The 14,551-nt window shown below is 37.5% G+C and overlaps 1 long non-coding RNA gene across 4 annotated transcripts in view; it reads right to left on the reverse strand.

Annotated features, from left to right (window-relative positions):
* Positions 1 to 424: 424 nt before the first annotated feature.
* Positions 425 to 14,551, reverse strand: part of LOC130249909 (uncharacterized) — a 56,057-nt gene continuing 41,930 nt past the window's right edge. For 2 of the 4 annotated variants that reach the window (XR_008839872.1, XR_008839869.1), the window contains one exon: positions 425 to 3,129. This is a non-coding gene — a long non-coding RNA (uncharacterized LOC130249909). Of the gene's footprint in view, positions 3,130 to 9,035; positions 10,018 to 14,551 lie in introns of those variants that run through there. The other 2 variants (XR_008839871.1, XR_008839870.1) reach the window with 2 other exon arrangements.

Consider the following 14,551-nt stretch of genomic DNA (forward strand, 5'->3'; position numbering starts at 1 on the left):
ATATCAGGAGTTGCCCCAACCCAGGTGCAAGGGCTGCAAAAACATAAGGCAGCAGGGAATGAGGAAGGCAGGTGCCCATCTGTGTGAGCAAAAGCTGACAAATTTGAAGATGTTGACTCTTGTCTTTAAAGAAGAACTTCCAAACAGACACCTTGTGTGTGGGTATGTGTGTGAATATGCTGGATTTTAGTTGCAAAGCACTGCATGAGAATATAAAATGCTACCCTTCTCTATAAAAAAACCTTAGGTATTCACCAGTACAACCTCTCAAATCAGTGTGTACTTTAGCTTATTAAATTAACTGGATACATTACAATGATGCTAAAATCAAAGATCCTCTTCTTTATTACTTTATTTTTTTTACTAAGAAATTAAAAAAAATTAGAAAATTAAAAGTTTTTAGGTTTTAGTTTTTTTGCTGGTCCTGTAGCAGCTTAGCAAAAAAAAAAAAAAAAAAAAAAAAAGGGTTTCTATTGAGAATCATCATTCAAAGTTTCTACCATTCCATCATAGATACCAAAGTTACTTCTACAATGCAAAATAGGCATTAGACATCTGTGATGGGATTTGTAACAACTGCTGCTCCTGAGCAAGGGATCAGGGGATCAGCTAACCCGGTCAGTCAGGAATTTGCAGAGAAGCAGCACACAAGTGTTTCCCTGTGGTAGCAGTTAGCTGGGATTCACTCATTTGGCTTAAGTCTCCTCCAGCTTTCTCATTCAAGAAGGAACAGCAGCAGAAGGTCTCTCTCTTTATGACAGCTGAAGGAAATGGCATTCAATTTCTTTTTGATAGTGGACATGTAAATGATTTGCATTACAGGTGTGAGACCTACAACACAAAATAAATAACTTATAAGTAGTTTGCTCTATATATGCCCATTATTCCTAGTCATAGTTTATTTTTATTTTTTAGAAAGGATTCATAGGTCTTCCAGGCTGGAAACCACAGGTAAGAGTTAGAGCCCTCACTCAGGGAAGGAGATGTTTCAGCTGTATCTACATCCTGTGTGAAGACTACATTTGAGTCCAGCCTCTGTTCTGGAAAATTGACTGCTGCTGCTTCCATGGCAGACATTTATCTCAACTGGTGTGAATCAAGTTTGTTAGAATCTTTATCTGGTTACCTGCACAAAGGTGTCCACTGCCCTCTGAGGCACGCTGGGGATTCAAGGCATCTGCATGGACTGGCAGTGATTACACAGAACTTGTGGGAAGCTCCAGGTCTTCTGGAGAGTCACCTTGGATCCAAGTGAGGCGTCTGAAGGCATCTCAAAGGGATACATATTTCTGTCTGGCTCTCTAGAAGGTCTAGATGGTCTGCCAGGTTGCAAGATCTTCTTATATTTCAGTCCAAACCTTACATATGAGAGCTAGCTCTGGACTAGAAGACTGAAATGTAGGTTTTTGTAGGTAATTGTCTACATAAGTCCTTGACACCAATAGAACCAACTATTCAGGGCATGATTTAGGACATAATTATGTTGTTGAAATGTAGATCCCATTTAGACCTTTTGATTCAACTACAGGTTCCCTGTAGATTTGTGTTCTATTTGACACAATCATGCAGATTTTTCAGTAATCCTGTGGTATCTCCAAAACTATTTCCTTTTCAGAGTTCAAGGGTTTTGAATTGAGAGTTTTTGTCCATATTGTTGATGGAACCTGAAAAATGAGTGTCCCCAAAGTAGGTACTTGCACATAGGCAACAGCAGTGAGTAACCTTGTCATTGTTTTGAACTGAATGTTCCTTCTTGTGATCTGTGTGGAATGTACTCATATTGTCTTTTTACCGTCTGTGCTTTTAAAAATGAGAATGGGTTTTGACGTAGAAGTAAGGCAAACCTTATTCTGTTTCTTTTCATCTGACTTCTTGCAGGTATTCTGGGGGATTAGGGGATGGGGTAAACATCAGATGCAGCTCTAAGGATGTGGCAGATTGGTGCCCCCAACAATTCAGGGTGAATGGAAGTAACTCAAAAAGCCACTGCCAGTCCCTGAGTCTTCATACTACATTCTTAATTTTTCTACTTCACCTTTATTCTGGAGGTACAGGTTTCATGACAACACTGAAAAATTTTACTTTTTTTTTTTTTTGAGATTACCCTGCACACTAAAGAGTTGAGTTGAGGGTGAAAGAATAACTCTTCTGTTGAACTTGAACATATGGATCTATAACATGGTGATGGGAGCATCTGACTGGGAGAGGAGTTCTACCAGGAGTTCTCCTCTCTGCTCTCCACTTCCTAAAATTTTGGCAAGCAGGCCCCTATTACAGTGTGAAAACAATCTTTCTCCCTCTTTCTTTTCTGCCATTTCCCTTTCATTCCCTTCTGCACTCCACCCTCACTGCGTGCCCTACATGGTGGGAGAGGAGTGCTCCTGAATCTTTATCCCTTTGTGGAGGAAGGCATCTGAGGACTCTAGTTCCTATTTTTGGGGGAATGCATTAACTGTTGCATATGGTTTGAAAGCTGAGACCTGTACTTTCACTCCAGTTCCCTGATCCAAGAAGCCAAGAGCACTGCTGTACTTAGTGATCATCTTAATGCTTTCAATATGTATTAAATGTTTACTGTGAACTTCTGGCTGGGTCCCTTGGGTTCCTCTATACTTAGAGGTATTTTCTGGGCCCCACATGACACTGATACATTTAATAGATGCTGAAGGTACTTAAGTTTCATTTGCAGGAACTGGAAAGAAATTCATGGTTATGAAGCCATACCTAATTCATATAATCCTCAATACCACAGTTCTTACCCCTCACACTCTGTAGTTTCTGAAACTCTTGTACATACTGGTAAAGACAAAGGACAGAGAAAGAAGGTCAGTGTGAATTCCAATGCTTTGGCAGGCCATTTGTAATTAATTTAGAATAAAAATAACTTTTCCCCTGGTTGAACATAGGAATATATATATACATATATATATATATGCTTATGAAGGCTCTTAATTTAACAAACGTTTGACAGCAGGGATCCTTGTGCGATTTCAGTGCATTTGAGTTCTCTGGCCTCACGGTGGCACAGTTGGCTCAGGAATCACTCATCCCTGCAGTCACGAGTCCTTGCCCGAGTTTTCAGGAGAGGCGCAGATGTGTGCTGGAAAGCAATCCTGCCTGCTTCTTTCTCTGTACAGAAAAAGACATTTTTCTGAGTCAGATGCTTTTTAGTTTAGAGAAAGGCTGTGAAACATTAGCTTTGAAAACAGAAGTGCAATGCCAGCCTGAGAAGCAGCAGCAAACCCATCTGGTTTTGCAGTTTTCCTCAAGGACACTGTTTGCAGAAAGCTTGGTGAATATATGAGTTAGGCAGTTAATATTTGCACTGGTTCAGAGACCTGTATTTTGATCTATTGTTAATTGCAGAATTTCTGAAACAATATGCATGCAGGATATTTAATAAGCACCAATGACACTCTGTTACCTGCCTCATGTTTTGTAACAGATTGACTTTTGCAAAAACTTGACTTTGTTCTGCCCTGGAAAAACACAGGTCAAAGCCCCAAACCCGTCACTGATTATGTGTGATTAATGCATTATCTTAAAATATTTTCTATATGTTGAGAGACTTTATTCTTTGGAACATTTATCTCTAATTATTAAACAATGTTTAATATAAATAACATTTCACTTTTGAAAACGGTTGTTAAATAGCACAGTTAGTATGAATTTTAATAAGATTTCCCTTGTTTTGTTTAATTGTAACTTCACTGTTTGCACAGATAAATGCTGACACAGTTATTCAAGTTTTTCTTCTTTCCTGGCTTACATAAATTCCTGGCAACAACAATGGAAGTTTTCTGGGATGTTGATGTCCTAATCTTGAGAAAAAGACCAGGCCAGCTACTCCTTGTGAGGGAGTAACTATCTTTTTTAAAAGATTATTTTGTATGATTAAGATCTTAATATTAAAAGAATCTCCAAAAAACGTGACTAATGTTTGTGAGACCAGGACTTCAACTGAAAAGAAAACCAAATTTCTTTTTTTAATTTTGTTTTCACCTGCATTAGTTTTCTATTGATCTTGTACCATGCATCTCTAAAAGTTCCAGGAGAAAGGAAGAAATACAGACACCTGAAAGAGAAGAACCAAGGCAGCTTGATGGGCAGCTCTGAATTATCTTAAATGGTCCAAATGGATCTCACAGAATTTCACAGACTCTTTTTCTCTCTTTTTTATGAGTCACTTACTTAAAAGATTTCTGCTTGGTTTCTGCCAGGGAGGTGGTTTTATTCTGAGAAATGTAACAAGAAAAGCTGGTGTTTCTATCCCCAAGGAGAGAAAGAGTTAGTAGGAGAGAAGCATAGGAAGGACATTTTATTGAAAAGACCTTAATTTTCAAAAGAGGGAAGCAATCTTATGTTTTGTAGTAGATGGGAAAGCTGAGATTTGGATTGAGAGTGCCTCAGGGATTTGTTTCTCAGTAGCTTCACAAAAATTATTTTTTATTTCTCTGCATCATAATGCACATGTAAACTAATTTTTTTTTTTCTGAACCAAACTGCCTAAGTTCAGACTCAATATGTGTGTATGAAGGTGGATGCAAAGTTTTGAAAAAAAATTCTTTACATGCCACACATGGCAGTGCATATAGACTTGGAGCTATTTCACAAAGATGTACTTTGCTCAGATCAGTGCATTTTTCTTTTTAAAGCAAATCACCAATAAACTGCTTTTTGTTTATTCTTTGTCTTTTCTGTTGGGCAGGGAGGAGTCTTTTTTATTTCCCCTGGAAATCTATACAACGAAAACGATAAATTTCACTAGGGAATGGAATGGTTTCACCCTCAGCTGTGCCTGGTTGTTATGTGTCGTGCCACCAGCCCTGCCTAAAGGAGCAGTTCTGCTCTTCCATAGGGCACCCACCTCCTTCAGGTCAAGCCCAAGAGCAGTGAAATGTGCAGGAAGATGCTCTCTGACGTGGGCAGGCTCCTGACCAGGCTGTGCCACTCCCTCCAGACACTGAACGAGCCAAGAGCCCTGGGTTGTGCTGCAGTGCCTGCAGTGCCTGGCTGAGTGCAGTAAATAAACCATGTGGGTCAAATGGAGTGTTGAACACTCCCTGAGCACAATGCACCCTGGCACTGAGTGAGAAGGCACGAGGCTTTTGTTTTAATAAGAAGAACAGGCAGTTCTGTACCAAGAAGGACACTGCTCACACACAGAAAGGGCAGAGTTAAGGTTATCTGGTGCTTTTGTAGTGAGTGCTTCCTTTTGCAAACTTAATGCTTTTTAAATTTCTTTGCCATTTGAAAGCTTTGTAAAGGCCTTCTTTGTCATGTTGTCAAAAGTTATTGTGACCTCGTTTAAAATACACTGAATATCTTGATTGGTTATCTTAGAGCATCTTGGCTTGTAAAAGGGGATGAGCTTTGTAAATAAAAGGGTAAATTATTAATGCTGTGTCATATGAGTCTAGACACTGGTGTTTGAGTAGGACACTGTCATAGCAATAAAATTTCATCAGAATCAGGAGATCTAGGGATCACAGTAGCACTGTTTTTCAGCTCCCTTCCTGAGCAGGAAAAAACGTGTTCTGTCTCCTCTGTTAAATATTAAACTGTTGACCTGTGGATATTTTTTCAGGCATTTGATGCATCTGGAAGAACTGTCTTTTGTACTACAAGGACCACCTTTTATAGTATAAGTAAAATTGGAAAGTTGTAGAACTGTATCTTAATAGTTCAGCTTTTCATGGCAGCAGATAATTAAGATTTCTACTGGGAATGCTGGGAATAGACCTTTATTCCTATAGAATGTTAGAAAATATTAAATAAGATTATTTTCAAGCAAGAGATACTGAATTTCAGTGAGATAGAAACGAAAGAAATTTTTTTCCAGGAAAAATACCCTTAAATATAAATGTATGAGAACCATCATCCAATATAGCATTTGGGAATTACTTATTTATGGTTTCCTTTCTGATTCTAGGTGGCAAAGAAAAAAAAAAAAAAAAAGCCTGATCTCATTTTGTTTTAAAATTACTATTTTTATATAAAGCAGGTATTCTATTCCATAAATCCCTAGGCATTGTGCACAAATGACAGCAAAGGTGTGGCTATTGGTCCATTTCCAGGCAAATCTTGTACTGGCTGATATTCACTCAACTAATATAAAGCCTTTAAAAATAGGATACAGAATGGAAAAATGTTCAATCAAAACATGTATAGAATACTCTTCCTAATGCTCACAACTGTCATTACATCTCAGTTATTTGGATTTGCAGGCAGGAGGGAATCATCTGAAAGAAACATATTTCAGCACCAGAAATCGAGGGGAAATAAAAGCTTAATAATAATAATAATAATAATACTAATAATAATAATAATAATAATAGCAATTACAATAATAATAATGAACTCTTGGTTTTAGAAAAGAAGCATCTTTAAATCCACTCTATTTCAGTTTTATTTTCATGTCTTCCCTTTAACTGAATTAATTTCTACATACTGTTGCAGAGAAATAATGTCACTGAAATCCAGGCAGTCCTTCCTTATCAGTCAACAGCTGTCCCCAGATGCAGCATTTTAATTTTGAAAGGAATATAAGAGCAATACATTTTCACTGACAACCATGCAGCAAACAACCCTCATTCTATAATAACTTGTCTACAGTGTTTCTATTCATAGTGGCTTCCTGCCTATTTCATGTAACTGAATTTTATATTCACCTTTTTTACATTGCTTAAAGAGAAGGTAGTCCATTTCTGCTTATAATTTAAAAGTTCATTATTTTTCCTGGCTCCTTTTCTCTTCAGTTCTGCTTCTTGTTTGATCTGTTCCTGTTGTCCTACCAGCAGGAATTCCATTGTAACCAGACTGCTGTGCTCAGTGTTCCTGCTGTTTTCCATTTTAATTGCTATTATTATGTTTGCCCCTCTACTATAAGACTTGGTAAATAAAGTAGTTACTGTACACCTTAATCTTTGCAAATATAAAAACTGTTATAAAAATTCTGCTTATAAACTTATAGATTCATAAGATCTCTTCATATCAAACTGTAGGTCTTTTAAAACTCAGAATAATAAGACATATTCAGTTTGTTCCTAAGAATTTACATATCTTTTATCAAAATACTGTAAATCAATTAAAGTTATAGGAGTGTTTCCAGAGGAAGTTTTCATGATTATTATTAAAGATTCTTTAGCTGTCATTCCTTGTCATTCATGCACTGATATAAATGCAATTGGTGTTTCTAATCCTTTGCATGCCAAACTCTCAGGAAGCCATCTCATTAGCAAAGATAATATTGCTAGCTAGGTCTTTACAGTAGACTGTAAGGAATTTCAGTTAAATAATATCTAATTTTGTAAGATATTATCTCAAATGTTTCTTTATGTTAGAATATACTTGGAAGAGAAAGACTTTTTTTTGCATAGTTCTAACAAAATTTAGGGGGTTTTTTTGTCTGGGCCTGGAGTAGAGAATGTTATTGAAAACTAGAACCCTCAAGCCCTATCTTGTATCTCCAAAGCTAGAGAAAGCATTAAGGGTGAGCCAGAACTGTCACTGTAAAAGCCAGCTGGGAACTTGCCCAAATGTCAGGTCATGATTTGACTCACCCAGTGTAGATTGGTACCAGACAGAAAATTTGGGTCAAAATTCAATTTTTCTCCAAGGGCCTGATGTGTTTCCAGTCAAGCTTTCCTATTTACATTACAGTCACTTGTCTGAGTTTAATGGTGAAATCCATATCAAGAATAACACTAGGAACACAGGCTGTTGGATTATTCATGTCTGTGGAATTTGGGAATTCCTGCTGTCATGTCACAATGACACCACTGGAAAACCAATGTACCTGATTGATTTCACGTAATTAATCTGATCATGGATTTCGTGTTTCAAAGCATTCCAGATTTGGAGGAAAGAGAGCATGCCAGACAAAGAGAGGATTCCTTGTAAATGCAGCTGTCTCATTCTAGAGAACTGAGCCAGGGCTGCAAAAATAGTCTAAGAATCAGGGGATGATTCATCTAGTTTTTTCTGGGTGCTGACTCTGTGCTGTGCTGAAGCAGCCATAAGACTGCAGTTAAGGCTTTCATGAAATTTTCAGTTTCATAGCATAAGGATTTATTTTCACATTCCAAATTGTTTGAAAATATTGTATACAAGGATTATTATTTTGAAAGCACTCAAATTTCTGTGCCTGATTTTTTCCCTTCTGTTTACAGCCCATGCAGGCAATGATGGATATTTGTGAAATATTTTCCTGAAAACATCATGAGAAATTTGAGGCCCCAAGTGCTCAGCTAATTAGATACTGCCTACAGTGTTCCCTGTAATTAAATACACTAGGATGATGTAGTCCTGAAATGCTGGGTTTATGTTTTAAATGCTTTATCTCATCACATTTTAAAACCTCCTTTTTTCATACCTTTTTCTTTGTGCAATTGTATGTGCAGAATGCATGAACGCAGAGACATCTGATTCAAGCAGAGATGCAGGCACTGAATTTAAGGATTATATTAAGCTACCCAGTGGAAAGGGATCTGGGAATATTGGTGGATAGCTGGCTGAACATAAGCCAGGGCGTGCCCAGGTGGCCAAGAAGGTCAAATGGCATCGTGGCTTGGTGGCCGGAAGGATGGGGGCAGTGATCTTCCCCCTGCACTCAGCACTGGTGAAGCCACACCTCAAATCCTATGTTCAGCTTTCTACAAGAAAGACATTGAGGTGCTGGAATGAGTCCAGAGAAGGGCAACAGAGCTGGGAAATGGTCCAGAGAGTAAATTATGTGAGGAGAGGCTGAGGGAGCTGAAGGTGTTTAGTCTGGAGAGAAGGAGGCTCAGAGAAGGTCTCTGACGCTACAAGTACCTGAAAAAAGGTTGTAGCAAGGTCAGGGCCAGTCTTTTCTCACAAGTAGTAAGTGAGAAAATGGCCTAAAATTGTGGCAGGGGGGATATAGATTGAATGTTAGGAGAAATTTCTTCCATGAGAGAGTGGACAGGCATTGGAATAGGCTGCCCAGGGAATTATCTAAGTCACCATCTCTGGAGGTATTTAAAAGGCATGTAGATGTGTATTTAAAAGGCATGTAGAACACAGTTTAGTGGTGGCCTTGGCAGTGCTGGGTTAATGGCTGGACTCAGTGATCTTAGAGTGCCTTTCCAACCTAAATGATTTTTTGATTGTGTACACATAACTATGGCAGATCAGTCATTCATTTGAGAAGTTCTCCATTAATTTCCAAATTTGCAATACTCCTATATGCAGATTAAACACATGTAACAGGCAATGAACACTCCAGTTGGGCTGCAACTGAAATGGAGGTTGGCTCTGTTATTCACTGCTTTGGTCCATGCTCTGCTTGGTATGTAAATTGTTTTACCAGACCAATGCATGGAAGTGACTGTGTATAGACAAATAATATTGTCAGTGAAACTGTAGGTAACCTCTGAGTAAATAACCATCTTGAATTCAGTTTTTTCAGGACAAGTGATGTCTTTATGTTACAACATGCAAAGTTGTAGTGACCAAGAAGAACAGTTTCCCTCAAACTAGAGAGTGTAAATATTTTCTATATTTTAATTCACTCATGAGCTGTGTAATTCAATAAGAGTCACCCATCTAGTTTGTAATAGCTTGTCTTGTGCAATGAGCCACTCATTGTTTATTCTTTTTGTAAATTTTTTTGCTCCTTCTGACTAGGAGGTTGAACTGGAGGATTAACATCAATCAGATCAAAGCAGTAAAATTCAACCTCTATCAGGCTTTCACCTTATTTTGTTCCAATTGCAGGACTTGTCATAGACCTGGATGCTTCCCAGGAAAGTAGAGGTGTTTTTCTGCATGTTTATGAATCCAATATCTTTGGGAGTCAAGCAGCATTTCTGAGATGTAATTCCAATAGGAAAAGAGAATCTAATGTGAAAAAGATTTTTTACACATGTAATTGAAGAAAATTTCAGCAAATGGTACTTCTTGGACAGAGAGTTGCAAAGAGCCTGGATAAAGTAGTAATAATTCAGAATCATTTTAGATGTGTAGTGACTCTAGTGAAGATCCTTTGTTTAACATCTGTAAGAGAAGAGCAGATATACATAGTATAGTAAACTCTCATACTGAGGTACAATTCATGTGCACGAGGTATATGTGTGGAGAATTATGGCTCAGTTCTGCTTCAGCCTTCTATTCTGGTAGTTTTGTTTTGTTGGTTTTTTTTGTTTGTTTTTTGGTTTTTTGAGGGGATAGATACGGTCTCAGAGCATCTCCAAATGTCTGTATGGTTTCGACTTTCTACCACCCAGAAATACAAATGTTCATTGCAGGCTGTAACCTGACTGCATGGAGCTAAATGATCTTTAAAACAGAATAGACTCACAGACCTTAAATAATTCCTTTTCTTCTTTGTCAGTATTCACACAATGAACTTAATACAAGTAATGACATCAGATATGTACTGCATGCTCTGAGTACAGTCACATGCTATAACCATGTCATGCTTGTGTTCATTTATATTGTTTTAACAAAGGCCATTGCCCCTCTATTCATTTTATACCTGGCTGCATATTCTCACTTAGTCAAAGGAAGCTTGAGGCCTGAATCATTTATAAAGCAGGTATTCATGCTTTTGGTCAGTTACCTTACATTTCACCAGCTGCCTGTAGTAGCCTGCAATGTATAGCAGTTAAGGAGTTTGTGGTGAATTTATTATACTTGACAATATTCCCAAGCATATTTGGTAGAATGGTCTGAATATTAATGCATCTCCTGAGTCAGTACAATCCCTCACTGTTCTGTTGTTACTGCTTTCTTTGAAATTCAGTCAACAGCCTGCAATACCAAAACAACAAAAATATGTGCACTTATCTTCAGGCCATTAAAATCCTACAGCTGTGTTTACCTTCCTTTTTGTGCAAGGAATGAGTAAAAAGCTTTCAATCAAATGCATGTAAAAAAGAGGAAGGACAGGGGAACTCCCTAGCAGGGATTAGAAGCTGCTGCCTTCCTGGCACTTGCTGCAGAACAGAAACATCCTGTATAATGTTAGCTGCCCTTTTCATTTCTGTTGAAGCAGTGACAGAGTTTCTAGCACCCCCTGCTTAATGGCTAAGGGGCCCATGGGTACAATTCTGCAATCTAATCATTCCAGGTAATTTGCTGTATGGATGGTTGGGTTAAGGCAAAGTGGTCCAGAGACCTGAATTCATTTCAGCCCCGACTTATCGTCACAACTGGAATGAGATTCATGTTTTAATCTCAAACTTTGTCCATATATATTAATGACTTCTCTCCTACCTCCTGCACCACGTGCAAAGGAAAATGATATACATTTGTTGTTTTAATTTCAATTTGGTTGATGAAAGGAGACAGGGAATCTAATGTATGTATGAGATGGGAGAGAGACAGCTCTCTAGACTGATCGGCTCTTTGAGTTAATTAATACCTACATAATCTAGCAAAAGTATATGCTTCCCATGCTTGTATTTTTTCTAAGAGCTATGGCTGTCATTCTTGCAGGAACCTTACATGTTCCCTTCAGAATAGGAACTATTTTGATCTAGACATGGGCTTTTTTATTACCTTGTCTTTTCACAAAGGAAAGCAAACTGATTCAAACGCGCATTTTGAAAACTGAAGCAAGCAAATGACATCCCTTCCCCCCACTTTCTTACTGGAGTGATCCACTATGGTAAAATTTTCTTTATAAAACATTATTCAGTCTTTCTGCCTCTCTTTCATTTCTCCACCCCAAAATAACAGAAAGACCTAACTTCTCACTGAGCAATTTTTGGAAGGTAAAAAAGGTCACCCATTTCTCTTTTCGTTTTCAAATCCCAAGAGGAGATTTTCAAGGATACTAAGGGCTGTTAAGCACCCAATTCCCACTGAGCATCAGAGAGAATTGGACGACTGGCTGCCCTTTGTGTCTTTGATTTATTTCCCTCTTTGGTCTTTACTAACAACAATTTTTTCTCATTTGGAACACACTGATTGAAAACATCCAAGGTCAAATTCATTTTGTGGAATTCTACTGAAGTCAACAAAGACACACACCATGATGGAGTTGAGTCTATAGCTGTACTTTTAGCCTCTCATTAGTACCAAATCTTCAGTTTTTTATCTCCATTGGAAGCACTTGGAGAAAGAGAGGAAAAGACAACTTAATAAATTTTTAAAACTTAAGAGGAATGAAAACTAAATTGAAATAGGTGTTTCTGTAAATTTGATTTTTAAAAATCTTATCAGGAAAAATATTTTGCTTTTTGTAGGTTTATGTTCCTGACATGTTTCCTTAAAAAAAAACTTTACAAGAAAAAAGATGGGCTTCTTGCTTAATTAGGATCTTTTTTGTTTTAGTTCCCTTTTTCTGCATAACTTCCAGTGGTTGTTAGGAGTGGAATTCGTCTCACATCACTTTACAAGTCTGCAATCTAGCTGTCTATATTTGAATTACTTTTCCTAGGCTGCATTTACAGTCTTAAGAAAGACAAAGGCACTGTGGGGCATAATTAATCTGACCTATCCTAAATAAGATGTGAGGAATAACACCCTATGTGTACTTGTTTTTCTCCACTAGCAAGAAGGGTAATCCAGCTGGCTAGATCAGATTTTCACTGTAGGAGTCTACATTTGATCAGATGAATCCTCCCCTGCTGTCATCCATTTCTTCTTCCTTCCAAGGCTAACCTTGTTCAGTCTGGTGTGATTGCAGTTTGTTTGTAAGATAAATTGCATTTGTGAATCTTCACTTGTTCTACTTTTTCTGATGTTTGTGCATTAAAAAAGACAAATTCCAAACTCATGAATATGATGCAACAGATCATGTAAAATTCATTATTATTATGTTGTCCTTTGCCACAAATATATGCAAATGCTTTAGCCTTCTCTATTTATTTATATACTTCATTAAAAATAATTTATTTTTATTCAAGTGTAGTAGCTTTGTTCTGATGTAGTATAGGATTATCTAGGTCAAACTACAATGCCTTTTCATTCCTATCAAGAATATACTGAGAGCTAACTGGAAGGATTATGGTTCAGGAACATGTAGCATTTGTCATGGTGATAAGTACAAGTTCCAGGTGACTGGAGACTGGTGGTTCTCATCAGACTCCTGAGATCTCCCTGAACAACTACATCTGAAATGCTGTTATGTGGGATTTGTTACTTCCTAAGGCAGAGTTTCCAAATTTCCCAGTGAGGTTATTGAAGGTGCTGTCCATCATTATTGGCCACTTCAAGCAAAACTTCATATTTTCTGATAGTGTGCCATTAAGAAATCATACTGCAGCTGATATAATTTCAGTTTAATTCTCTATGATCTGATGTTGCTGTGCTGTCGTTATGGTTAAAGTGTTTTCATAGTTAATCCTTGCCCTGGTATTTTAAAATATAGTTTTGCTAAGTTAGAGCCATTCTCCTTTGATCATAAGTGCAGAGAGGGTAGGGAAATGGGTTTGTCTGGAGCTCAGATACAATCAGGTTTAGAAACTTAGTTTTAATGACTTGGGCCTCACTTTAAAAATGGACAATCAGTACTTAAAGCACTGTGTGTGCTCACTGACTTTAATATCTAAGTTACAGCTGCAAATGAGAACTGCCCACCTAATTAATTTAGGTTTTTTGAGAATATCACTACATGACAGAAAAAACTGGAAGATTTACATGATTGCTCTGCTGTTTGCATGTCTGTTTTAGCTCTACACTTACTGTTGAGCTGAAATTCATCAAAGTCACAAGGAAATTTTCTTATTGAAAAGTTCTGAATTACTTTTGTGGATCAAGAATAAATATCCTGAACAATTTGGTTTTAGATACTGTCTCAATCAGCTATTAGAATATGTTTCCTAAGTATGAAACCTATGCTTCCTAGGTAGGATGGCTTCACTAAGCTGTAGTGCTTTAAGGTAGTTTGTCAGATTGCCTCATCAATAACACAAAGAGTCAATTTTACTTACATTGTTCCTGATGGTTCCTTCCTCAGCCCATCTCTTGCAATTTTCTTTTACTATCATATAGACTTTTTGTCTTTTTACCTAACCCAAATCTTCTTTTCTACCCTTCGAATGCAATCCACATAAGCTGAGAAAACAGATTATTCTGATCTTTGCTATTTTTGAGGTCACGTTGTCATACTCTCACTTTTACTTTCTCTTTGGTGTAAACTACTAAATGTATTCATTCTTTCCTCCAAGGTATTATTTCTAGACAGCTGATGATTCTTCTTATGGTTTTTCAATTTAAACTTGTTCCACACCTTCCTTCCAGTGCAGGGAAACTAGCTAAGATTTACCAGTATGGTGCTTATAATTTTTTGCAGCAGGATGATGCTGCTGACACTCACTGAATGTGTTACCCACACTCACGGCTCAATGCTTATTTTTTATTTATTTTAAGAATAGATGAACAGCCAAGATACAGAATGATTATATGGACACATAATATTTGTTTGGAGTCTACATGAAGTACAAGACATCTGCCTTGTACGTAATCTCATCGTGCCAGGCCTTTTAGTATTCTTGTAGTAGCCTTAAAATCTGTATTATTTTTCCATAGAACTTCTGATTAGGCATTGTTCTGGCATCAGGGACAGTTTGTGAAGTTGATT

Source organism: Oenanthe melanoleuca, chromosome 2, assembly GCF_029582105.1.
Source record: "Oenanthe melanoleuca isolate GR-GAL-2019-014 chromosome 2, OMel1.0, whole genome shotgun sequence".
Taxonomy (NCBI): domain Eukaryota; kingdom Metazoa; phylum Chordata; class Aves; order Passeriformes; family Muscicapidae; genus Oenanthe; species Oenanthe melanoleuca.